Here is a 25,794-nt window from a genome sequence, read left to right on the forward strand (position 1 = left end):
GGAAGGACTGAGGGCTGGCACAGGGCTTTGAATGCTCAGGAAGATGAATATGTGGCAGGATCACATGCAGAACTTTCCTTGTTGTTTCAGATTTTCTACAGACACCTCAAAGCTGACACAACATGACCTAATTACTCCCACAGTCTGCAAATCTGGCCAAGGAGCTGCCAGCCTTAGACAGGGCTTCCTCAGAGGGGGCCGGGTCATCCTGTGATGCTCGCTGCTATACTTCTGTGCTTCCCACACCCTCCCACCAGTTTATAAAAGTGGAAGGTTATAAATGGGAAAGGAAGATCTTGCTGGGATGTTTAGTAGTATGTGGTCTGCCTAGTGAAAGTGGTGGGTGTTTTCTCTCTCACGTGGAGGAGGAGGATGGGATGTCCCCACGTGTCCCCCAAGACAAGAGAGAAGAACCCGGCAGCCTCCCTACACTTGATGCTTGAGCCGTTGATGCTGTGGACCTGCTCTGGAAGTACCTCTAGGACAGAGCATTGAGCAGAGGTCTTGGCAGAACTTGACACAAGACCTTGGATGAGAAAAGGCATTGTGAGCATGTAGACTGGTACCTGCTGCTTGCAGGGGACATCTGGAAGGTGGGGGCAGGTGGGACCAGTCTGTGATGTCAGGGCTGTGGGCTGCCTGCATCTGCACTGCTTAGCCTGCCAAGGATGAGTGAGTTTCCTGTGGACCAAGTACATGCTGTGGGATAGAGCTTCTGGTTGAAGAGGGTGGCTGGCCAGGGGAGGACTCTCAGCCATGAAAAGCTATGGGGTGAATGAAAGGGCAAGAAGTGAGAGGAAGGAAATTATAGAAAGTCACTGGGGAGTTCTTCCTTCATGGAGGCCCTCTCTGGGATCAGGCAGCCACAGTACGGGCCTCTGACACATCAAGGCTGTTGCTGGTGAAGGGGAGCAGCCCTAGTGATGTCAGAATGTCCTCCTCCTTTCTCTCAGGCTACCTGCTGACTCCAACTCTCAAGGAGGGGATGGGACCGGGAGAGGGATGGAGGGTGGGAAGGGGGAGTGAAAGGACAACCAGGTGCTTTCTCTCTCTGACTACAGTTCAGACCGTAGCTGGGAGAAGGGTAATGACTTTCCACTGCACGTGAGATGGGACTTTGATTTATACTGGGCAGGACTTTCCAGTTCCTGAAAGGTGAACTGAAATGATTCAGATGAGACTCTTCTTATGACAGAGTGGCTGGAGAGAGTGGGAGCTGCTGTCGTAAGATGCTTCCAGAGCTACGAAAAAGAGATGACACGAGGCTCTGTCCAAGGGTGTCTCCCCTGGCAACCCACAAGGGTGCCCCACCGATTACAAAGAGATGCAGACACCAGGAAGTGGCATTCAGGAAGATGGAGGGGCAGGGGGAGCCTGAAGTGTCTCAGTGACTTGGGCTGGTGGGGACAGCAGGTGACAAGGATGTGAAAAAGACAGGCACCCACCGTGAAAGCCTTGAAATAGAATATAAGTGTTTTTGAGAGGATTAGCAGAAGATGTAGTCAAAGCTGCTAAACACTAGCAGAAGAACTAGCCCACTACTCAAGCCTGCATCCTGGGAAGAACTCATTTTCTTTAAAACTGCCTCCTCCTCCTTTTTAGCTGCTAACCAGCATTTCTCCCCGACACATACTAATCGATTTGTTGTTGCCCCATGAATTTGAGAGTGTCTTCTCATAACATTCTCATGATGGCCTTTCTGAAAAGAGAGCCACTCTGTCCTTTTCCCCACTCCAAGTGTCAGCAGGAAAGACTCTCTGAGCCTATACTGGTGTAACTGGACTTTAGTCGTCGGACCCAGACACGGAAGTTAATGTCTTGTTCACAAAACAAATGAGGAGCAAGAAGGAGAGAGGAGGCATGTGGGCAGGGCATTGGGAGAGGTGACGCACCGTGGTTCCCTGGAGAGCAAATTTCCAGAGAATTTTAATCATGATCTTTGAGCTGGAGCTTGGGGGTTACCACTGCAAAAAGAAGCAATTGGTGGCTGTCCTATTTATATAGTGCTATCTGGCTGACTTGGATTTGCCTCTATAGGAGTTAAAATTTTGATTCACACTCTCACGGGGCAAGAAATGTCTTGTTTTTACAAGTTAAATTTATTCTGACTTAGAGTTTTAACTCTTTAGGGAGTGAGAGATCATATCTCAGTCCTCTTTGCAATGTTGCTCCATTTCTGTGCATGTACACAAGGTCAGGACAGTGGGGATGGCAGCAGGGTCTCTGGTCCATCCCATTATTAGGATGGTCTAATCCCATCATTAGGATGACTTGAGATCCTCGCTGTTCACACTCACATGGTATATTTCAAGGTGGGTTGCTTTCCTGGTTCCCCATCAAGCATTTGTATGCCATCTTTGCCTGCTGTTAGCAAAGCTGCCTCTCTTAATGCTTGGTCTCTTCAGCATCCCTGAGCCAACTCTGATATTTCTTAAGGGGCTGCAAAACCTTGTCTCCTTTCCAGGCTCTTTTGGAAAGAGATAACCAGCTGGTTTTTTTTTTTTTTTTAAGTTAATTTTTGTTGGAGTATAGCTGCTTTACAATATTGTGTTAGTTTCTGCTATATATCAAAGTATATGAAAATCAGCTATGAAAAGTGAAAGTGTTAGTTGTTCAGTCATGTCCGACTCTCTGCAACCCCATGGACTGTAGCCCACAAGGCTCCTCTGTCCATGGAATTTTCCAGACAAGAATACTGCAGTAAGTAGCCATTTCATTCTCCAGGGGATCTTCCTGACCTAGGGATCAACTTGGGTCTCCTGCATTGCAGTCACTTTCTTTACCTTCTGAGCCACCAGGGAAGTCCATAAATCTGCTATACATATACACATATCCTCTCTTTTTCTGATTTCCTTCCCATTCAAGTCACCACAGAGCATTGAGTAGTGTTCCCTATGCTATACAGTAGGTTCTCATTAGTTATTTATTTTATACATAGTGTCAGTAATGTATATATGTCAATCCTAATCTCCCAATAGTTCCACCGCCTCCTTCCCCACTTGGTATCCATACTCTTGTTCTTTACATCTGCATCTCTACTTCTGCTTTGCAAATACAGTCAGCTATATCATTTTGCCAGATACATGTGTTAATAAGTTATATTAATTTTTCTCTTTCTGACTTTCAGTTCAGTTCAGTCACTCAGTCGTGTCCGACTCTTTGCGACCCCATGAATTGCAGCATGCCACGCCTCTCTGTCCATCACCAGCTCCCGGAGTCTACCCAAACCCATGTCCATCGAGTCGGTGATGCCATCCAACCATCTCATCCTCTGTCGTCCTCTTCTCCTCCTGCCCCCAATCCTACCCAGCATTAGGGTCTTTTCCAATGAGTCAACCCTTCGCATGAGGTGGCCAAAGTATTGGAGTTTCAGCTTCAACATCAGACTTTCCAATGAACACCCAGGATTGATCTCCTTTAGGATGGATTGATTGGATCTCCTTGCAGTCCAAGGGACTCTCAAGAGTCTTCTCCAACACCACAGTTCAAAAGCATCAATTCTTCGGTGCTCAGCTTTCTTCACCGTCCAACTCTTACATCCATACATGACCACTGGAAAAACCATAGCCTTGACTAGATGGACTTTTGTTGGCAAAGTAATGTCTCTGCTTTTCAATATGCTATCTAGGTTGGTCATAACCTTCCTTCCAAGGAGTAAGCGTCTTTTAATTTCATGGCTGCAATCACCATCAGCAGTGATTTTGGAGCCCCCAAAAATAAAGTCTGATACTGTTTCCATTGTTTCCCCATCTATTTCCCATGAAGTGATGGGACCAGATGCCATGATCTTGGTTTTCTGAATGTTGAGCTTTAAGCCAACTTTTTCACTCTCCTCTTTCACCTTCATCAAGAGGCTCTTTAGTTCTTCTTCACTTTCTGCTATAAGGGTGGTGTCATCCGCATATCTGAGGTTATTGATATTTCTCCCGGCAGTCTTGATTCCAGCTTGTGTTTCTTCCAGCCCAGCGTTTCTCATGATATACTCTGCGTATAAGTTAAATAAGCAGGGTGACAATATACAGCCTTGACGGACTCCTTTTCCTATTTGGAACCAGTCTGTTGTTCCATGTCCAGTTCTAACTGTTGCTTCCTGACCTGCATACAGGTTTCTCAAGAGGCAGGTCAGATGGTCTGGTATTCCCATCTCTTTCAGAATTTTCCACAGTTTATTGTGACCCACACAGTCAAAGGCTTTGGCATAGTCAATAAAGCAGAAATAGATGTTTTTCTGGAACTTTCTGACTTACTTCACTCTGTATGACAATCTCTAGGTCCATCCACGTCTCTACAATTGACCCAATTTTGTTCCTCTTTAAGACTGAGTAATATTCCATAGTATATATGTACCACATCTTTATCCATTCCTCTGTTGTTGGACATTTAAGTTGTTTCCATATCCTGACTATTGTAAATAGTGCTTCAGTGAACACTGGAGTTGAATTATGGTTTTCTCCAGGTATGTTCCCAGGAGTGGGAGTGCTGGTTCATATGGTAGTTCTATTTTCAGCTGCTTTTGAAATAGCTGCTTCCCTACCCTCTGCTCAGCCCCACTCCATCACCTTGGGGCCACTTAGCCTGATTGCTTCAATGAATCATGGATCTTGTACACAACAGTCTAGATGCGGGAAGGGAGTGTTAACTCCTGGGTACCTCCCAGCTTCTGCTCCTAGCAAACAAAGGCACACAAGAGAGGCAACACCAGGCCTGGCTCCCTTTGTGTATTTGCTGGAGTCGAAGGAAGATCCCTATAGTTAGAAGTGAGAAACCACAAATATATTAGTTCATCTAGTCTTTGAAGTACAAATAGTGAAAGTTAAAGTGAAATCGCTCAGTCATGTCTGACTCTTTGCTACCCCATGGATTGTAGCCTACCAGGTTTCTCCGTCCATGGGATTTTCCAGGCAAGAGTATTGGAGTGGGTTGCCATTTTCTTCTCCAGGGGATCTTACAGACCCAGGGGTTGAACCCGGGTCTCCCACATTGCAGGCAGACACTTTACCCTCTGAGCCACCAGGGAAGCCCCACACATAGTGAATAGGTTGAGACAATTCCCAGCCAGATACTTGCTCACAAATAGTGAATAGGTTGAGACAATTCCCAACCAGAGAGTTGCCTCAGCTGTCCCTGAGACCACTCAGCAGCTGATGTTCTCAGCAAGAGGGTGTGAGTGAGTGAGTATAGTGGTCCTGGGGCAGGATCCAGCTGAGCACCATGGCCTTCTCTAGGGCATTTGCCACCAAGCATCTACCATCAGCCCTCACTGCCATGGCCCACCTGGCAATTGTTCCTCAAAATACATGAAGGGGACTTCCCTGGTGGTCAGACTCCACACTCCCAATGTTGGGGACCTGGGTTTGATCCCTGGTCAGGGAACTAGATCCCACATGCTGCAACAAAGATCAAAGATCCTGTGTGCTGAAATGAAGACCTGGCACAAACAAATAAATAATAAATAAAAAAAAATTAAATGACTTAAAAAATACGTGAGAGAATTTGGCCATGACACTCTACCCACTGTCAAAGACAAAAATGGAACAAGCAAGGAGATGAATGTATCCGGCCTGCCACAGTAGAGAGAATGCCCCAAACCTGAAGACCCACTGGAATTGCCAAGTGACTTTTCACAGGGAGGGGTAAAGTGCATTGCAGATGGGGTACTTCATAGTTGGGGTTCTTTTATAAGCAGAGGAAGCCTCAGACAGTTATCTGCATAGGAAATGGCTAGCTGCATCCAGGGGTCCAGGGGAACAAACAGCTTTAATCATTCATGAGATAAGGAATGGGAAGTTGGAGGGTCTGTGTTATGCATTGAATTCTTTCTCCCTCTCCTGCTAACTCCCAGTATTTGTGAATGTGACCTTATTTGAAAATAGGGTCTTCGCTGATGTCATCAAGTTAAGATGTCATTGAGTGTTAGTCGCTCAGCCTTGTCCATCTTTCTGACCCCATGGACTGTAGCATGCCAGGCTCCTCTGTCCATGGAATTCTTCAGGCAGGAATATTGGAGTGGGTTGCCATTCCCTTCTCCAGGGGATCTTCCCTACCTAGGGATTGAACCTGGGTCTTCTGCATTGCAGGCAGATTCATTACAGTATGAACCACCAGGAAAACCCAAGATGTCATTAAGGTGGGCCTTAATGCAATATGACTGGTATCCTTCTGTGAGGAGGTGAAGATAGAAACACACAGGGAGAAGAAAGCCATGTGATGACAGAGGCGGGGGTTGGGGTGATACAGTGACAACCACACCAGAGGCAGAGAGAGAAAGCTCAGAACAGGTTCTCCCTACAGTCTTTTTTTTTTTCCTTTCCTTTTTTGGCCTCATAGCGCAGCATGCAGAATTTTAGTTCCGTGTGTGTGTGTATGTGTGTGTGTGTGTGTGTATGTGTGTGTGTGTGTTAGTCACTGAGTCATGTCTGACTCTTTGCAACCCCATGGATAGTAGCCCACCATGTTCTGTGGGATTCTCGAGGCACGAATACTGGAGTAGGTAGCCATTCCCTTCTCCAGGGGATCTTCCTAATCCAGGGATTGAACTCAGGTCCCCCGCATTGCAGGCAGATTCTTTACCATTTGAGCTACCTAGGAAGCCCTTGATCAGGATGGAAAGGATCAGGATGCAGTCCTGCAGTGGAAGCACAGAGTCCTAACCACTGGACCACCAGGGGTTTCTCCTCCCTCCATTCCTGCAAGAGCAAGTCCTTGCCAACACCTTGATTTCAGGCTTCTACTTTCAGAACTTCAAGATAATAAATTTCTGCTATTTAGAGCCACACCGTTTGTGGTACTGTGTTAGGGCCACTCTAGGAATCATGGCTTCTCTTGTGGCTTGGTGGTAAAGAATCCACCTGCAATGCATGAGCTGTAGGAGATGTGTGTTTGATCCCTGGGTTGGGTAGATCCCCTGGAGGAGGGCATGGTAACCCACTCCAAGAGCCTGGTGGGCTACAGTCCACAGTGTGCAGCAACTTAGCACTCATGCACGTGGTAATCTAATACAGATGGTATTAGACCTTGTCAACAGTCCAAGCAAAAGGGGAAAATTGTGTTTGGTCTCATCATGTGTAAATAGGGGAGGCACCCATGGTCTGGGAATTACCCCAAAGAGTGGATAACAAGTCCAGCTTAAATCATGTGGTTAAGAGGGTGGTTCTTTCTGGGAAACCATTTCAGGAATGCAAGAGGGTAAGGAGTTTTCTTTAAGACTTCTCTTTTCCAAGAGCTCAGCACTGTTCGACCCACATAAAACCCATTTGTGGATTTTCATCCCAGCGTGTTAAATTCCAGTGTTCCTAGTCTGATATGTGGCAGCGGCCTCATCAGCCTCGCTCATTCTTCCGGCAACCTTCCATACATCCCATACTCCACCCTGTGTGCTCCTGCACAAGCTTGCCTTGCTGGTCACCAATGTGTGTTTTATTTTATTATTATTATTATTTTGGGGGCCAGGCCATGTGGCACGTGGGATCTTAGTTCCCCAACCAGGGATCGGACCCGAGCCCCCTGCAGTGGAAACACAGAATTTTAACCACTGGACCTCCAAGGAAGTCCCACTGATGTGTCTGTGTTAGTGCTTTCCTGTGCCTGGAATACTCCCTCTCTCCTATTCCTCTCCTTTAGCTTCACTCCTCTTTATATCCATGTCTCTTACCTGCTTCCAAACCTCTCTTCTGGGGTTGCGGAGAAGTCAGTGCCCATGTCCACAGAGAACTCTCCTGGATGCACTGAATTCATTCATTCCCATTTCTCACTCTCCTGCTGGACCACAGATTCCACATGGTTCCCATTCTCTATCTTACTGTGATGTTCAGTGCTTGTACAGGGCAGGTGATAAATAAGCATTTGCTGAGCTGAAATGAACTCTGTCTCCTTCAGACACCTCTCCCTGATCCTTAGAAATGTTTCCTCTTCAACACTTCATGTTATCTCTCTCTCTCTTTTTTTTCTCCCTGGGAGCACCTTTGTTGCTGTGAGTTCAGTCCTGGCGGGGAGGTCAAGTCTGTATTTTCAGGTTTCATTGCCTTCTCCATATAAGCATTGCATTGACAGCTTTAGTATTCTACCCACAGCCAGAAAATATATCTTCTTTCTTTTCATAAGCTTGAAAAAGTATATTTTTTCTCATCACAAAAATATTGCATACGCATTGAAAAAAGTTTTGAAAAAATACAGAAAGCAAAAAACTCCAAGAAAATACAACTGTGTATAATTTTACAATCCAGATTTAACCATATATTGATGTCATTATCTCCAAACAAAATGACTATCGTGTTGTACATTCTATTTTGTAATCTGATTTTTTTTTTGTTTAAAATTTAAAATCAATATTCCTTGTTAATATTTATTTGTGTGAAAAGCACAAATGTTTGTCAGGAATGAACTTTTCAGCATAGATACAGTTTTACTGTTTTGCTGAGAAAACCCCTTCCTTTCCTCTGAGGACAAACATATTTGACTAACTGCCCCCTCCCCCCACCACCTGCATGCACGAGTTGGGAATTATTAGAAGTCTCTCTCACAGAAGCTGATGTAGAGATTGGTTGCTATAAGTAACAACTAAACTAAAAAGTAAAATGAAGAAATGTCTAATGTATAAATCTAGTTTCTCTTTTCAGCTTCCGTGATTGTCTTTTAAGGTACTCAAGTAGGTTAAAAACCTGGACTTCCCAGGTGACTCAGTGGTAAAGAACTGAACTGCCAATGCAGGAGACGTGGGTTCGATCCCAGGGTGGGAAAGATCGCCTGGAGAAGGAAATGGCAACCCACTCCATTGTTCTTGCCTGGAGAATTCCATGGAGAGAGGAGCCTGGCAGTCTACAGTCCATGGGGTCACAAAGAGTTGGAGACGATATAGTGACTGACAACAGCAACAACATATTAAGAACCTAGAGGTGCACACCCATCATGTCCTTACCACTGACACCATCATCATCACCATCCCCAGCACCATTTTCACCACTGTCATCATCACCACTGCCATTTCCTTCTCTTCCTCTTCCTCCTCCTTCCCTTCCTCCACTTCTTCACCCCCACTTCTTCTCTTTCTCCTCTTCTCTTTTATTATTTTCATCATCATAATTTTCATTCCCATTTCAAGTTTCACTGTTTGGAGATTTGGAAGTTATATGAGTATTGAAATACATGAGAGCAGAAGAGACAACCAACACAGCGTTGTAAAGCAATTATACTCTGATTAAAAATACATATATAAAATCGTGAAAAAAAATTGGAATACATTTAGGACTTTTCCCTAACTATTTAAATCTCTAGGGCCAGTTTAGTTTTCCAATGTGGAAACACAACCTGTGAGAAATCCTGATGTAAGAGCTTTCTTTTCAATCTCATTAGTTAAAAAAATTCCGAAATAACATTCAGTTCAGTTCAGTCACTCAGTTGTGTCCGACTCTTTGCTACCCCGTGAACCGAAGCACGCCAGGCCTCCCTGTCCATCACCAACTCCCTGAGTCCACCCAAACCCATGTTCATAGAGTTGGTGATGCCATCCAGCCACCTCATCCTCTGTTGTCCCCTTTTCCTTCTGCCTTCAATCTTTCCCAGCATCAGGGTCTTTTCCAATGAGTCAGCTCTTCGCATGAGGTGGCCAAAGTATTGGAGTTTCAGCTTCAACATTAGCCCTTCCAATGAACACCCAGGACTGATCTCCTTTAGGATGGACTGGTTGGATCTCCTTGCAGCCCAAGGGACTCTCAAGAGTCTTCTCCAGCATCATAGTTCAAAAGCATTAATTCTTTGGAGCTCAAACATTAATAAAGACACACCGGAGAGAATATCTTTGACTCATCTTCATTTATATCTATCAGACTCATGCACCTGCTTGATGTGTAAAGGTCAGGCTTTTAGACAGAAATCTCATGTGGATCTCCTTAAATTATGTAGAAGTTTACCTGGCTGGATAATTTGTTTTATTTTTTTTCACAGAAACTGTAGAGAATGCATTCCAAGTCATAGTCTACAAATTGGTGTTTATATGTTCCCCTCCGGAGAGGGCTGTAACCCTGAGAAGGATATCAGTGCTGATACCATGGAGCAGACCTGAGTAGGAGCACCTGGCGTCTCCAGTGATTGAAATGATATATTAATGAGTTCTCATTCTCAGTGACATTTTACCAGGAGCCAATTAACCGTAGTAATTACATTTTTTCCATTGCATGCTTTGAAATACTAAGTGCATGAATGTTGGGCTGCTGTGTTTGTTGAGCATTGTTTTTCCATTTAAAGCACTAAAAGTTTGAGTCATTTATTATGTTCCTTTTGCCTTCTGGGTGTCACAGCATGGCAGTTTTTTGCAAAGGATGAGTTTTATAACCACACAGATACTGCTGCATATAAATTAATATAATCCAATACAACCACAGCTGTGCTTTAAAAGGTGGCAGAAAATACGGTGGGGAGACTGCACACAGCTAAGAAATGGAAAAGAGTTAAAGCTTCATGCTAAAAAACAGATTGCTTGGTAAATGAGAGACTGAGTAAGAGGTCCTGGTTAGTTGGCTCTTCTACATAATGGGGTTAATGCTGGTTAATGGAAAACATTTGTTTCTGTTTTTTGATATTGTTTCAAAACTGTCAAAAAATTTTCTAAAATATCAGTTTGGTTTTCCAAAGCCGATAATATTTTATGCTTCACTTTCCTCACTGTAGGATTTGGATGATAATTATACCTGCCTAATAAGCTTGTTGTGAAGATAAGTTAATACATGTATTTGGATGGTACAGGGTATATTATAAATGCTCAATAAATGCTAGTTCAGTTCAGTCACTCAGTCCTGTCTGACTCTTTGCAACCCCATGGACTGCAGCATGCCAGGCTTCCCTGTCCATCACCAACTCCTGGAGCTTACTCAAACTCACGTCCATCGAGTTGGTGATGCCATCCATCTCATCCTCTGTCGTCCCCTTCTCTTCCTCCTTCAGTCTTTCCCAACATCAGTCTCTTTTCAAATGAGTCAGCTCTTCGAATCAGGTGGCCCAAGTATTGGAGTTTCAGCTTCAGCATCAGTCCTTCCAATGAATATTCAGGACTGATTTCCTAAGGAAATCAGGTTGGATCTCCTTGCAATCCAAAGGATTCTCAAGAGTCGTCTTGTCCAACACCACAGTTCAAAAGGATCATTTCTTCGGTGCTCAGCTTTCTGTTATTATTCTATTAAGTTTAATGAATTAGAATTTAGATTTTGACATTCTAAAACTTGAAACTTACAGAGTTGTATAGTTTTTTTTTAAAAAAATAACACTAGTGTGTTTATGAAATATTTAATTGGGTAAAAATTAAAATAGTATATAAGAACGAGAAAGCAAAAGAAACTAAAACTAGCTTATCTCACAAGTTCAATGATAACCACTGTTAAAATGACTTGGGAAATTCTTTCAACATCAGTCTCCCTGTATTTTCAGCCCAGGAATTGAACAGGGTCTCCTGCATTGCAGGTGGATTCTTTACCATCTGAGCCACCAGATGAGCCCAAATATGAATATATTCACAGATAAATATACCTAATTTTACATTATTGAATTATAACATATTCTTCTGTAACTGACCTTTATCCCTTATGTGGTATGTCCAGATGTTTTTTAATCAATTAGTATGACCTCTGATCACTTTTCGTGGCTGTATAATATTCTACAGAACATACAAATCATAAATTATTTTGCTGGTCTTCCAGTGATGAATATTTGGGTTGTTTTCCTTGTACATGCCTCAGGTTTCACTTATACATTTATTTCTTTTTATTTGTTTTAAATTTAGAGGTATAAGATGGTTGGGTCCAGTGGTTATACATGTTAAATTTTAAATTATATTTTTGTACTGCTTTTTCCAAGAGGTCCAGCAAATTTATAGTCAACAAGGGTAAGATTTGCTAGACAGAGATAAGAGGTTGATGTCAGGGAGAAAGGATCTTTTCAGTGGAATGCACAATGTGAAGAAAAAATGTAGGGAACTGGGAAAATATATACTCCATTGGGGAAGTCTTCAACTTTTCTTGAGCTTGCCATTTTTTTACCCAATATTTTATGGAAACTCCTTTATATCAATTGGTATAGGTGATATTTATTCTTTTAAAAAGTGTGCTGCGGGTGAATCCTAACTTACTCAGTCTTTTCACCACTGTTGGTAATTTACTTCTTTTTTAAATACCAGTGTTTACTACTGTGGACAGTTCTGTAACAATGAGTTCTTCAATTCTGGTGATTTTATTTATTTCTGTGACATAGGTTTCAAAGACTGAGTTTGCTGAATTGAAGAGTACATATATTAAAAATTTTAATCTTTATTTTAATCTGTGTTACCAGATTGTTTTTCCAAGAGGCTGTAACATTTCATGCTTCCACCTAAAAGTACAGTCTCTCTACACCTCAGCCTGCTGTAGGTATGGTATTTCAAAATTTATGCCAGTTTGATGGGTGCAGCATAACTTCAGTTTTGCATTTCTTTTCTTTTTTTTGGCTGCCCTGGGTCTTTGTTGCTGTGCACGAGCTTTTCTTTAGTTGCAGTGAGTGGGGACTACTCTTCCTATGGTGCTCGGGCTTCTCCTTGCAGTGGTTTCTCTTGTTACAGAGCATAGGCTCTAGGGTGCGCAGGTTTCAGTAGTTGTGGCATAATTTTGCATTTCTTTGGCTAGGAGTGAATTGGAGAACTATGCACATGTTTGTGCCTATTTGAATTTGTTAATCTGTGAATTAGATACAAAGCTTCATTTCTTTTGCCCATTACTACATTAATAGGGAGAAAATTCTATTCAAAGTAATGCATGCACAGGGCAAAAAATAAATACAGAAACACTGATAAGGGAAGCCATAACCATGTGTTCTTATAACCTCTTCACTCTTATTCTTAATCCTCAAAGGCAGGTAACAGAATCCATATTAGCTTTTCTAAGCAGAAAGGGCTCTGAATGTGAAAGTGTTAGTTGCTTCAGTCATGTCTGACTCTTTGTGATCACAGGGATTGTAGCCCATCAGACTCCTCCGTCCATAGTATTTTCCAGGCAAAAATACTGGAGTGAGTAGCTATTCCCTTCACCAGGAGGTCTTTCCATCCCAGGAATTGAACCTGGGTCTCCGGCATACAGGCAGATTCTTTACCATCTGAGCCACTAGGGAAGCCCTAGAAAGGCCTTTATGTCAGGGTAATAGATGGTTTATAGATTTTCTAAGTTCTTCAGAGATGTGACAGAGCCAGGAATGAACAATTTATATTCAGGAGAAACACCCAAACACATGATGGTAAGTTTTGGCAGAAACTTCTTCGCTTATAGCCTGATGCTCAGTAGCCAGGAGGTTAGAACCCAGGGAGCAGGAGTTAGACTCTGGCCGGCTTAGGACAGCAATCTTCAACCTTTTTGGCACCAGGGAACAGTTTTGTGGAAGGTAATTTTTCCATGAATTGGTGTGTGTGTGGGAGGATGGTTTCAGGATGATGCCAGTGCATTACATTTATTGTATGCTTTATTTCTATTATTATTACATCAGCTCCACTTCAGATCATCAAGCATTAGATCCCCGAGGTGGAGGATCCCTGCCTTTGGAGACATCATCTCTCTACCTACAGCATCTAGCTGCAGATGAGTCAGACAACAGGAGTTTTTGACTTTCCATGCTCAGGAGCATCCAGGCATATAGAAAGGGAGTTGGCACAGGTGTTGGGTAAGCTACCTGCAGCATCCACTGTGGATGTTTGCCATCTTCTCCTGGCTTCCTCTTTTATTTTCTGGCGTACTTCCCAAGTTCATTACAATAAGCTTGCAACTTGCTGAATGCCTTTCCTGAACAAACTTCCTGAAACCTGTCAGAAAATGTATTGATTTCTTCCTTGTTCACAATGGATAGTTTGAAGATTCAAATTTTAGATTCAATATTATCATTTTCTACAGAACTTGGAAATCATGGCTCATTGTATTCTAAAGAATGTTGCTGCTGAGGACAGTTCTGCCTTCCCTTGTAGATTAGATTTAAAAAAAAATCTCTTTGGAGACTTTTGAGTCTCTTCTCTCTTCATGGTGGTTTATAATTTTGTGAGGATATGAATATAAATATTCACCCTGTTCAGTTCTTAGCTGGCCCTCTTGAAAGAGAGTTATTTCTCTGTGCAGTTCAGGAGAATTTTCTTTTATTTTGTTGATTAGTTATGCTCCTTATGAACTGGATGTTTTCTCAGATTTATCCAGGCTATTGTATTTTTGTCCTACAAATCATTAGCTTATTTTTCAGGAACTTTATTGTAATTGCTCCCTTCTCATAGTAGACTCTTCTTATTTATGAGTATAATAAGTTTAGAATCTTTGTGAGGATACCTGTTAGAATTTTTAAATCTCTTTCCCCTCATCTCTCCTCTTCCACTCATCTCTTTCCTTTAAGATCAGTTGTTCTGTGCTCTTCTTGATCTTCTCTTTTGTATGGGTACCCAAGACCTTCCCTGGCAGACTGTTCAATTTTGTTGGAGAGTGTTTATCCAGCTGTATCCTGGAGTAAACATTTCTGTTGCCAATTGTTCTGACTGCAGTATACAGAGCCAACTTTTGTGGCTGCTTTGAGCTATTCTGCATCTAAAGCCTTATTTGTTGTCCTGCTTCTTACTTTACTTTCTGTATCTGCTTACCAAGCATGCCTGGCAGAATAACGACAAAAATGTCCGCTTCCTAATTCCTAGAATTTCTGGTATGCTGCCTTACATATCCGAAGGGACTTTGCAGTGAGATTTAAATATCTTGAAATGGGAAGGTTATCCTGGATTATACAGGTGGACCTATTATAATCACAAAGTCTCTTAGAAGAGGTAGACAGCTGAGTCAGAGTCAGAGAAGGTGGCATGGCAATGGAAGCACGGGTAGGAGTGATGTGGTCACAAGCCAAGGAATGTAGATGGCCTCCAGAAGCGAGCAAAGACTCGGAAACAAATTTCTCCTGAGAACCCCAGGAGGAACACAGTCTTTGATTTTAGCTCCATAAGACCCATTTCAGACTACTGAGTGCCAACATTATTAAGATAGTAAATTGGTGTCTTTAAGTCATCAGGTTTGTGGTAATTTGTTACAGCAGCAATAGGAAAGTAATAAAGTCATGAAAAACCTGTAGATCTACAGGGAAGATCACCTCTCACCACCGCAGACCTTCCTCCTCAGTATATGCCGGGCTGTGCCTTCCTCCCTCTGTTTATTGCCAAGTACGATCCCATCCCCTTTGTAACTTCTGGAAGGCTGTGAACATTTCTGATCTGTCAGTGGTCCACTCTTTCCTGTACCTGGTGCCACCATGAGCTGATTTTCTTTTCTGTTTCTTTATTGTCACACAGTGGGTTTGGGAAGGATGAGAAGTTTTTGGCATTCTTTTAGAATAAGTGACATTCTGATGAATGCAGAATGTTTCCAAAAGTCTTATTGTTTTAAAGGCACAGTCGTCAAAGATGGCCCATCAAAAGTTATTCTTCTGGCATGCTCTCAGGCTCCCTGAAGCTGCACTTGAGTCCAAAACTGGCCTGTGTGAGATAGCTGGTAGAGATGAGAAGTGCAGACTCTGGAAATTGTGCAGTTTCTTTTTACAGAAAGAGAGCTGGAGTGAAACAGCAGCCTTGGCCTTAGAAGTATCAGTCTCCAGGCCACAGTGCCAGCCGTGCAGCCATCTGATGTGAATTCCAGCCAGGTATCGCTTCGCTCCTGGCACTGGGCACCACCCGGCAATGAGGAACAACGTTGCATTTCTCCAGGAATCTTTGGGGAAGCAATAGAAAGCTGGGCAGGACTGCGTGAGAGCCTGTGTTCTGGAGCAGCCCCTGCCATCTTATGGTCTTCTGTGCCCCTGCAGGCAGTGACCTTATTTCCTCGTTAAGGCTCATTACTTGATTACTGAACTCAGCTCCCATACTTTCTCAAGTTCTGAAACTTCCCTGTGCTTCGTAGAGAGAAGTCCTATGTCCAGGGTTTTGGCAGCCTTGGCTTTTCAGAGAGAGAAACTTTATTTTCTTCCTTAGCACAGGCACAGTCTGCAAAACACAGACGTTTTCTTCCCCAGTCATTTCTAAGACTTGGAAGGTAAAATATCACTTTAATGATTTCATCGTTCGGCTCTTTCTTCCAGTGGAGAAACAGTAGAAAGTATCCAGGTTGTGGAAGTTGGGCAGAGCTCTACAACTTTCTAGCCATGTGATTGGGAGTTAACTTCTGAAACCTCCATAAATTTCAGTTTTTTCCCCTCTCAGTTAAAAAAGGTGGATAACACCTGTATTGTAGGCCTGTTGTAAAGATTAAATGAGATAAAGAACATAAAAGTTATTAGAATGTAAGTGTCCATTCCCTTGTCTGCTCCAATCATAAGAGCCAGCAGTTATTTAGAGACACTAACAAGAGCTGATAGTTCTCACATACTTTTTTAAAGCATCAATCTAGTTTTTTATTTTCTGATTATAAACATTATAAATGTAGGTGAATGTAGAAAATTTGAATCAACAATGAATACTATAATAAAATTCTCATGGTCAGTCTAATCTTCTAGAGATAATTATTATTAGCATACACAGATGCATTTTGGTATTCTTTTCATTGATTTTATAAACAATGATAGAGCAGTTGTTCACTTCATGTTCCACAGACACTCATCTTCTTGAGGGAGGAATTTTCTCTCCTAGCAGCTGGGGGAAGGACCCATCTTCTTTGTGTCTAGACTTGATAACATTGAATACAAGGGAGATTAGACTGAGGAGCGGGGTGGCTAAGTCAAAGCCAGGAAGCAATTTGACCCCTGAAAGGGCAGCATTTTAAGGCAGCGAAGTGTAGTGAGTTGGTTTTGCAACCCTATGTAGTAATTATGCTGATGTTTCAAGATAGCATGTTTGGGGCACAAGATGTTTAGCATGGTGTTTTCTGGCCTGCCTGGACTTCACCCTGGAAGGCAGGAAACACCACCATCAACCTGAGCTGGGAGACCACACTCACCAGACATCCTCCTGTCTGTTTCTCCTTACATACTTCGGGGAGAATGTATCATCTGGATCTAAGTAACCCACAGCTTCTGCAAGGTGCAGGCATCAGCATGCTTGTTTCCATCAAGCCTCAACCCTGCGGGAACTGGACAAGGACCCAGCATGTGACTGGGAATGTGTGCTTACAGAAGCGAAGTCTGGTGGTGCAGGTACAGTCACTAGAAAAAGGCATTTAGCAACCAGGGTTCCCTCTGGAATCCATAATGAGACTTGAGGGACCATTTATGAATCCTCTAAAATTTTGTGTATATATATTTTTCTAGGAAAGGGTCCATAGGTTTCATAAGATTTATAAAAGGGTCTATGCCTGCATCTTAATCATGAAGAGCTATTGATCTCAAAGAAGGAGTAGAGTGCATATTCTGCAGGCAGTTGCCCAGGAAAAATGATTTCTTCTCACTGAGCTAAGGATCAGAGAATAGAGAATTTGCAATTATGTTCTTTGTCAAGAATTGAAATGCAAATATTGAATATTGCTAAGTAAGGGGCAATTCATATGCTTTTCCATCAATCATTATATCTTCCTCCCTCCCTCTCTCCCTTCCTTCCTTCTGGTTTATCTATCATCTGTCTCTTCACATCTATTACCATTGCTTTTGAGAGAGGCTAGTTTGACTTTAGACAGACTTGTAAGTAACTTATCTTTTCATTGCTTTCTTCATTGCCCATGTAAAATTGGGGCTTCCCTGGTAGCTCAGCTGGTAAAGAATTTCCTGCAATGCAGGAGACCCCGATTCGAGACTCCTGGGTTGGGAAGATCCACTGGCGAAGGGAAAGGCTACCCACTCCAGTATTCTTGAGCTTCTGTGGTGGCTCAGCTGATAAAGAATCTGCCTGCGTTGCAGGAGACCTGGATTTGATCCCTGGGTTGGGAAGATCCCTTGGAGAAGGGAACAGCTTCTCACTCCAGGATTCTTGCCTGGAGTATTCTGGTCACAAAGAATTGGACCTGACTGAGAGACTTTCACTTTCATGTAAAATTGGGATAGCTTTTTACCTCATAAGGTTATTATAAGGATTAAGTGAGATATTTTTGTTGTAAAGCACTTAGCACAGTGGTTAATATATTGTAAGTTCTCATTAAATATTTGCAATTATAATGATGCTAACTATTAACTGTAGCTATATTATAGCACTCAGGCCATTATATGCTCAGAGGAATTACCAATACTGTCTCACTCTGGCCTGCTTTCCTAGAATACTGAGTGTTAATGATTTTGTTTTTATCTATGTTTCATTTCTTTAAAAGTATGCTTTTTCCTAGAGTTAATTTGTTAATTGGTTATATATTAATTGGTGGTAACAGCTGAGTTAGAAACTGTGTTTAAGGGAAACTCAATGACTAGTTTTGTTGGAGTAACTGTCAGACTCCCATTAACAATTGATCTCTAAATCATGTCTCTCTTGAAGTGGTTAGGGGCCTCTGATTCTGTATCTTGACCTTGGTTGGCAGAGCAGCTGCCATATTTGGAGAAAAAGAGCTCTGAATGTATCTGACTGGCACTTAAATCCTCTGGTCTTGGAAGTACCTGAGACTTTCAGGGGCTACTCATTGGTCAGAAACTGTCACATGGCCATACCCAACCATAAGGGGAGGGAGTAAGCAGTACAATCCTATATGTGCCTTAAAGGTTCAAAGCCAGAAATATTTGATGAGTTTATCCATGATTAACACAGTAATGATAAGATTTTAGGTTATGTATAGTAATCAGTTTTGAAGACACAGGCTATTTGGCCTTCCTGATGGATAACCACCTAGAACAACTTCCAGGTAAAACATGTAAAAGCTTTGGAGGCCTGTGCTGATACCTGGAATATTGGAGAAGGAAAAGGACTCTCTTCCCTGCATGATTTTTCTTTCAACTTGAGTTTGGGTTGAGTATGTCAGGACTGGTATTGATATCCCACAGAAAAGTGGTCTTTGGGTATAATATGCTCCTTGTATGGTGTCTAAAATGACACAAGAAAGAGCCTGTGCTCATAGCCATGGAACATACTTGTTCAGAGAAGGGAGTTTTAGCATCAAGCTGAGGCAATATATTATTTTATTTTTTATTGGAGTATGGTTGCTTTACAATGTTGTGTTAGTTTCTGCTGCACAACAAAGTAAATCAGCTATATGTATAGTGGCTCTGGGTGCTAGGCTCACAGGAAGGAATTCAGAACTGTTATCACTACCCTGAGGCTTCCCAGGTGGTGCAGTGGTTAATAATCTGCCTGCAAGTGCAGGAGACACAAGAGACACTAGTTCGATCCCTGGGGTGGGAAGATATCCTAGAGAAGGAAATGGCAACCTACTCCAGTATTCTTGCCTGGAAAAAAATCCCATGGACAGAGGAACCTGGTGGGCTACAGACCATGGGGTTGCAAAGAGTCGGAAATGACTGAATAACTGAGTTCACAGCATGATACATATAATATATCCCCTCCTTCTCAGACCTCCCTTCCTGCACTATGGGGCAATATTATTGAAAAGGAGATGTAGAGGATTTCTTTTCTTTTTGGTGAGCAAAAGATATCCTCTGTGGAGTTTTAGGAGGTAGCATATATTAAGATAATTTGGGTTAATTTTCAATTGCACCTATATTTTACATGAGCTGAAAAATGTTCATTTTCAAGGCATTTTATCTTCATCAGTTATATCTTGAATATTCTTAGTTATCATTTGAATTTGGTTTATATATATGTGTATGTGTGTGTGTGTGTGTTTGTTTTAGAGATAATAATATTGGTACATAAAGGAGGAATAAGGAGAAAAAAACTCAAGTTATTCATTGAACACCTGTTGTATGCTTGGACTTCTGTTAGGCACTTTCATATGTGTGATTTAATTTTAATCTCCCTATAGCTGTATAAGTCATGTATTATTATCATATTAATAGGAAGAGTGAAGCTCAGAGCATTGAAATGGATTGCATTTGAACTGCATTAGAACCAAGTTTTCCTAATTGCTAGCATCTTCTTCTCAAGGCATGCAATCTCTTTTCTCTGCTTCACTTGGGATTGTTTGGACTGAAGACGTGTTTTTGAATTAGTGCTGCCTCTATTCATAGTATTTCTCCTTGACACATTCAATTTGACTAAAATGATTAAAGTAACATTTCCATTTTGTTTGGTGAAGTTATTACAAGAGCATCATAGAGAGGGCTCCGTGTTGAGGGCTGATTGCACTGACATTCTAAACACGCCAGTGCAGTGTTAAGATTTTCTACACCGGTGAAGCAAGATAAAAAAAAAATTATCAGTGAATCTGTCCTGATATTCAAAAATGGTCACATTGATCAGTCTTCTTTTTCCAGTTTCGGTTGGATTTAATACATATGACTTCAATAATTTGTCCAAAATTTCCAAGATCCCTGTTTACAGATTAATGGATTGAACACAATAGCATCAGCAGTAACATTTTTTTTTCATGGTTTGAAATCTACATATGTCTTTTTTTTTAATTGGAGGATAATTGCTTTACAATGTTGTGTTGGTTTCTGCCATGCAACAACATAAACAGCAATAATATTTTTAAAGATCGAAATGACAAGATTTATTTACTCAGCTTCATACATACATAACACACATCTTATGCTTTTACTTGGGGTTTTATTTTTCATTATTTAACAGTCCCTTGGGATTTTCTATCTGACATTTATGTCTTCGATTAAGTGCCAGGAACCTCCAAGATCTAAGACACATAGTAATTTGACATTTTGTTGAAGCATGAATTTGAACTGCAGAGTTGGTGAGAAATATGATTTGTGGAGCAAATTATATATCTAAAAATGAGCTCAGCCTAGAGCCTAGCATTTGTATCTCATTCTAGCTATGCTTCATACTCTTTGTCTTTGTGTATAGAAATAACAAAGCAAATTATATTCTGCAGTAGTAATCAGAAATTGGTGAATTAAGAAAAATCTAATCATATTCTTTCTCGTATTCTTGGGCACTGGCCTCCAAGTGGGTAGGAGAAAACATATTTGGAGTTTTTCTACTATTTATGTTTCAGTTTAGGGGTTGGCAAAATATGGCCCATGGCTGAATCCAGCCCACCACTTGTCTTTGTAAAGAAAATCTTATTTGAATATAGCTGTGCCCATTTGTTTACATATTGTCAATGGCAGAGTTAAGTAGTTGCAAAGAAGACCATATGGCAGGCAAAGCCCAAAGTGTATCTGGTGATTTAAGAAAAAGTTAGTTGACCCTTATTTTAATTTTATCTTTAATTTTTTTTTACTGTTTTATGCTGTACTTTATATAGTATAATAGTAGTCATACATGTACACAATTTATAAGTAATCATACACATATACTGGCAGAATATTTAAAAATCACTTACTCAAATAAGGGCACATTCAAAAAAATTTGATGATTGCAGTTTTAGGGCTTGCTATTTAAGAAACACCCACAAATGATTGTGCTTTTTTTGTGTGTGATTATTTTCATTAAAGGCACACATCTTGTTCTGAACAAAGTTTGTATATTTTTAGTTGGATCATTTTTAGTCTTTATTGAATTTGTTACAATATTGCTTCTGTTTTGGTTTTTTGGCCTCCAGACATATAAATCTTAACTCCCTGTTCAGTTCAGTTCAGTCGCTCAGTCGTGTCCAAGTCTTTGCGACCCCATGAATTGCAGCACGCCAGGCCTCTCTGTCCATCACCAACTCCCGGAGTCTACCCAAACCCATGTCCATCGAGTCAGCGATGCCATCCAACCATCTCATCCTCTGTCATCCCCTTCTCCTCCCGCCCCCAATCCTACCCAGCATTAGGGTCTTTTCCAGTGAGTCAACTCTTCTCATGAGGTGGCCAAAGTATTGGAGTTTCAGCTTCAACATCAGTCCTTCCAATGAACACCCAGGATTGATCTCCTTTAGGATGGACTGGTTGGATCTCCTTGCACCCCAAGGGACTCTCAAGAGTCTTCTCCAGCACTACAGTTCAAAAGCATCAATTCTGCGGCGCTCAGCTTTCTTCACCGTACAACTCTCACATCCATACATGACCACTGGAAAAACCATAGCCTTGACTAGACGGACTTTTGTTGGCAAAGTAATGTCTCTGCTTTTAAATATGCTATCTAAGTTGGCCATAACCCTCCTTCCAAAGGGTAAGCGTCTTTTAATTTCATGGCTGCAATCACCATCAGCAGTGATTTTGGAGCCCCCCAAAATAAAGTCTGACACTGTTTCCACTGTTTCCCCATCTATTTGCCATGAAGTGTTGGGACCAGATGCCATGATCTTAGTTTTCTGAACGTTGAGCTTCAAGCCAACTTTTTCACTCTCTTCTTTCACTTTCATCAAGAGGCTCTTTAGTTCTTCTTCACTTTCTGCCATAAGGGTGGTGTCATCTGCATAGCTGAGGTTATTGATATTTCTCCTGGCAATCTTGATTCCAGCTTGTGTTTCCTCCAGTCCAGCATTTCTCATGATGTACTCTGCATATAAGTTAAATAAGCAGGGTGACAATATACAGCCTTGACGTACTCCTTTTCCTATTCGGAACCAGTCTGTTGTTCATGTCCAGTTCTAACTGTTGCTTCCTGACCTGTGTACAGGTTTCTCAAGAGACAGGTCAGATGGTCTGGTATTCCCATCTCTTTCAGAATTTTCCACAGTTTATTGTGATCCACACAGTCAAAGGCTTTGGCATAGTCAATAAAGCAGAAATAGATGTTTTTCTGGAACTCTCTCGCTTTTTTGATGATCCAGCAGATATTGGCAATTTGATCTCTGATTCCTCTACCTTTTCTAAAACCAGCTTGAACATCTGGAAGTTCACGGTTCACGTATTGCTGAAGCCTGGCTTGGAGAATTTTGAGCATTACTTTACTAGCGTGTGAGATGAGTGCAATTGTGCGGTAGTTTGAGCATTCTTTGGCATTGCCTTTCTTTGGGATTGGAACGAAAACTGACCTTTTCCAGTCCTGTGGCCACTGCTGAGTTTTCCTAATTTGCTGGCATATCAAGTGCAGCACTTTCACAGCATCATCTTTGAGGACTTGAAATAGCTCAACTGGAATTCCATCACTTCCACTAGCTTTGTTCGTAGTGATGCTTTCTAAGGGCCACTTGATGTCACATTCCAGGATGTCTGGCTCTAAGTGAGTGATCACCCTATTGTGATTATCTGTGTCGTGAAGATCTTTTTTGTACAGTTCTTCTGTGTATTCTTGCCACCTCTTCTTAATATCTTCTGCTTTTGTTAGGTCCATACCATTTCTGTCCTTTATCGAGCCTAACTTTGCAAGAAATGTTCCTTTGGTATCTCTAATTATCTTGAAGAGATCTCTAGTCTTTCCCACTCTGTTGTTTTTCTCTATTTCTTTGCATTGATCACTGAGGAAGGCTTTCTTATCTCTCCTTGCTCCTCTTTGGAACTCTGCATTCAGATGGGAATATCTTTCCTTTTCTCCTTTGTATCAAACCCATACCCCTGCATTGGAAGGTGAAATCTTAACCACTGGACTGCTGGGGAAGTCCCAATGTTTCTGTTTTTATTATGCAAATTGTATGGGAAAAAGCATGAGCACAGTGACGCATGAAAAGAGGAATTGTGACCAAATCTGAGGTACAGAGGAAGAAAAGGGAAAAAAAATGGAGGAAAATAAGAGTGGAGGAAAGAAATAAAAGAGGCAGGCTTCCTTATAGACAACCATGCCTGCTCCGAGCTGGTCTATTCTCTTGAATTAGGTTAGACATCAAAACCAGCTTTAATCTTTTATTTTTTTCCTCCTATTTTATGATTTATTTATTTATTTTTAATAAATTTATTTATTTTAGTTGGGGGCTAATTACTTTACGATATTGTAGTGGTTTATGCCGTACGTTGACATGAATCAGCCATGGGTTTACATGTGTTCCCCATCCTGAAACCCCCTCCCACCTCCCTCCCCATCCCATCCCTCCGGGCCATCCCATTGCCCCAGCCCTGAGCATTTGTCTCATGCATTGAACCTGGAATGGTGTTCCGTTTCACATATGATAATATACATGTTTCCATGCTATTCTCCCAGAACGTCCCACCCTCACCTTCTCCCTCAGAGTCCATAAGACTGTTATATGCATCTGTGTCTCTTATTCTGTCTCGCATATAGGGTTATCATTACCATCTTTCAAATTCCATATATATGCATTAGTATACTGTATTGGTGTTTTTATTCTGGCTTACTTCACTCTGTATAATGGGCTCCAGTTTCATCCATCTCAATAGAACTGATTCAAATGTACTCTTTTTAATGGCTGAGTAATATTCCATTGTGTATATGTACCACAGCTTCCTTATCCACTCGTCTGCTGATGGACATCTAGGTTGCTTCCATGTCCTGGCTATTGTAAACGGTGCTGCGATGAACATTGGGGTACATGCGTCTCTTTCAATTCTGGTTTCCTCGGTGTGTATACCCAGCAGTGGGATTGCTGGGTCATATGGCAGTTCTATTCCCAGTTTTTTAAGTAATCTCCACACTGTTCTCCATAATGGCTGTACTAGTTTGCATTCCCACCAACAGTGTAAGAGGGTTCCCTTTTCTCCACACCCTCTCCAGCATTTATTGCTTGTAGACTTTTGGATAGCAGTCATTCTGACTGGTGTGAAATGGTACCTCATTGTGGTTTTGATTTGCACTGGGTGTTCATTGGAAGGACTGATGTTGAAGCTGAAACTCCAATACTTTGGCCACCTTATGCGAAGAGTTGACTCATTGGAAAAGACCCTAATGCTGGGAAGGATTGGGGGCAGGAGGAGAAGGGGATGACAGAGGATGAGATGGTTGGATGGCATCACTAACTCAATGGACATGGGTTTGGGTAAACTCCGAGAGTTGTTGATGGACAGGGAGGCCTGGTGTGCTGCGATTCATGGGGTTGCAAAGAGTCGGACATGACTGAGCGACTGAACTGAACTGAACTGAATAATGAGTTATGTTGAGCATCTTTTCATGTGTTTGTTAGCCATCTGTATGTCTTCTTTGGAGAAGTGTCTGTTTAGTTCTTTGGCCCATTTTTTGATCGGATCGTTTATTTTTTCTGGAATTCAGCTGCAGGAGTTGCTTGTATATTTTTGAGATTAATTGTTTGTCTGTTGCTTTGTTTGCTATTATTTTCTCCCATTCTGATGGCTGTCTTTTCACCTTGCTTATAGTTTCCTTTGTTGTGCAAAAGCTTTTAATTTTAATTAGATCCCATTTGTTTATTTTTACTTTTATTTCCAATATTCTGGGAGGTGAGTCATGAAGGATCCTGCTGTGGTTTATGTCGGAGAGTGTTTTGCCTATGTTTTCCTCTAGGAGTTTTATAGTTTCTGGTCTTAGGTTTAGATCTTTAATCCATTTTGAGTTTGTTTTTGTGTATGTTGTTAGAAAGTGTTCTAGTGTCGTTCTTTTATAAGTGGTCGACCAGTTTTCCCAGCACCACTTGTTAAAGAGATTGTCTTTTCTCCATTGTATATTCTTGCCTCCTTTGTCGAAGATAAGGTGTCCGTAGGTTCGTGTATTTATCTCTGGGCTTTCTATTTCGTTACATTGATCTATATATCTTTATGCCAGTACCATACTGTCTTGATGACTGTGGCTTTGTAGTAGAGCCTGAAGTCAGGCAGGCTGATTCCTCCAGTTCCATTCTTCTTTCTCAAGATTGCTTCAAATCCAGCTTCAATCTGATTGCAGTAGGCAGCTGCCTGCATGGTGTGATGTGAAGTATTTGAAAAGCTCCTCCCATTAACCAAGAAAGAAAAAAAAATTCTCCATAGATTTTTCTCAAAACCTGAAATTCTCGCATTAGTCAATCTCTCAGATTATGAGATTTTGAT

General features: G+C 41.6%; 1 long non-coding RNA gene and 1 pseudogene across 1 annotated transcript in view; both read left to right on the forward strand.

Moving 5' to 3' along the window:
- The window catches only part of LOC145541809 (uncharacterized), a 474,179-nt gene that overhangs the window by 99,822 nt on the left and 348,563 nt on the right, over nucleotides 1-25,794 (forward strand). The window lies entirely within an intron of this gene.
- Nucleotides 16,990-25,794, forward strand: part of LOC145542506 (glycoprotein-N-acetylgalactosamine 3-beta-galactosyltransferase 1-like) — a 28,485-nt pseudogene continuing 19,680 nt past the window's right edge.

The sequence above is a fragment of the Giraffa tippelskirchi genome, chromosome 3 (assembly GCF_054371585.1).
Source record: "Giraffa tippelskirchi isolate mGirTip1 chromosome 3, T2T-mGirTip1v1.2.pri, whole genome shotgun sequence".
Classification (NCBI taxonomy): Eukaryota; Metazoa; Chordata; class Mammalia; order Artiodactyla; family Giraffidae; genus Giraffa; species Giraffa tippelskirchi.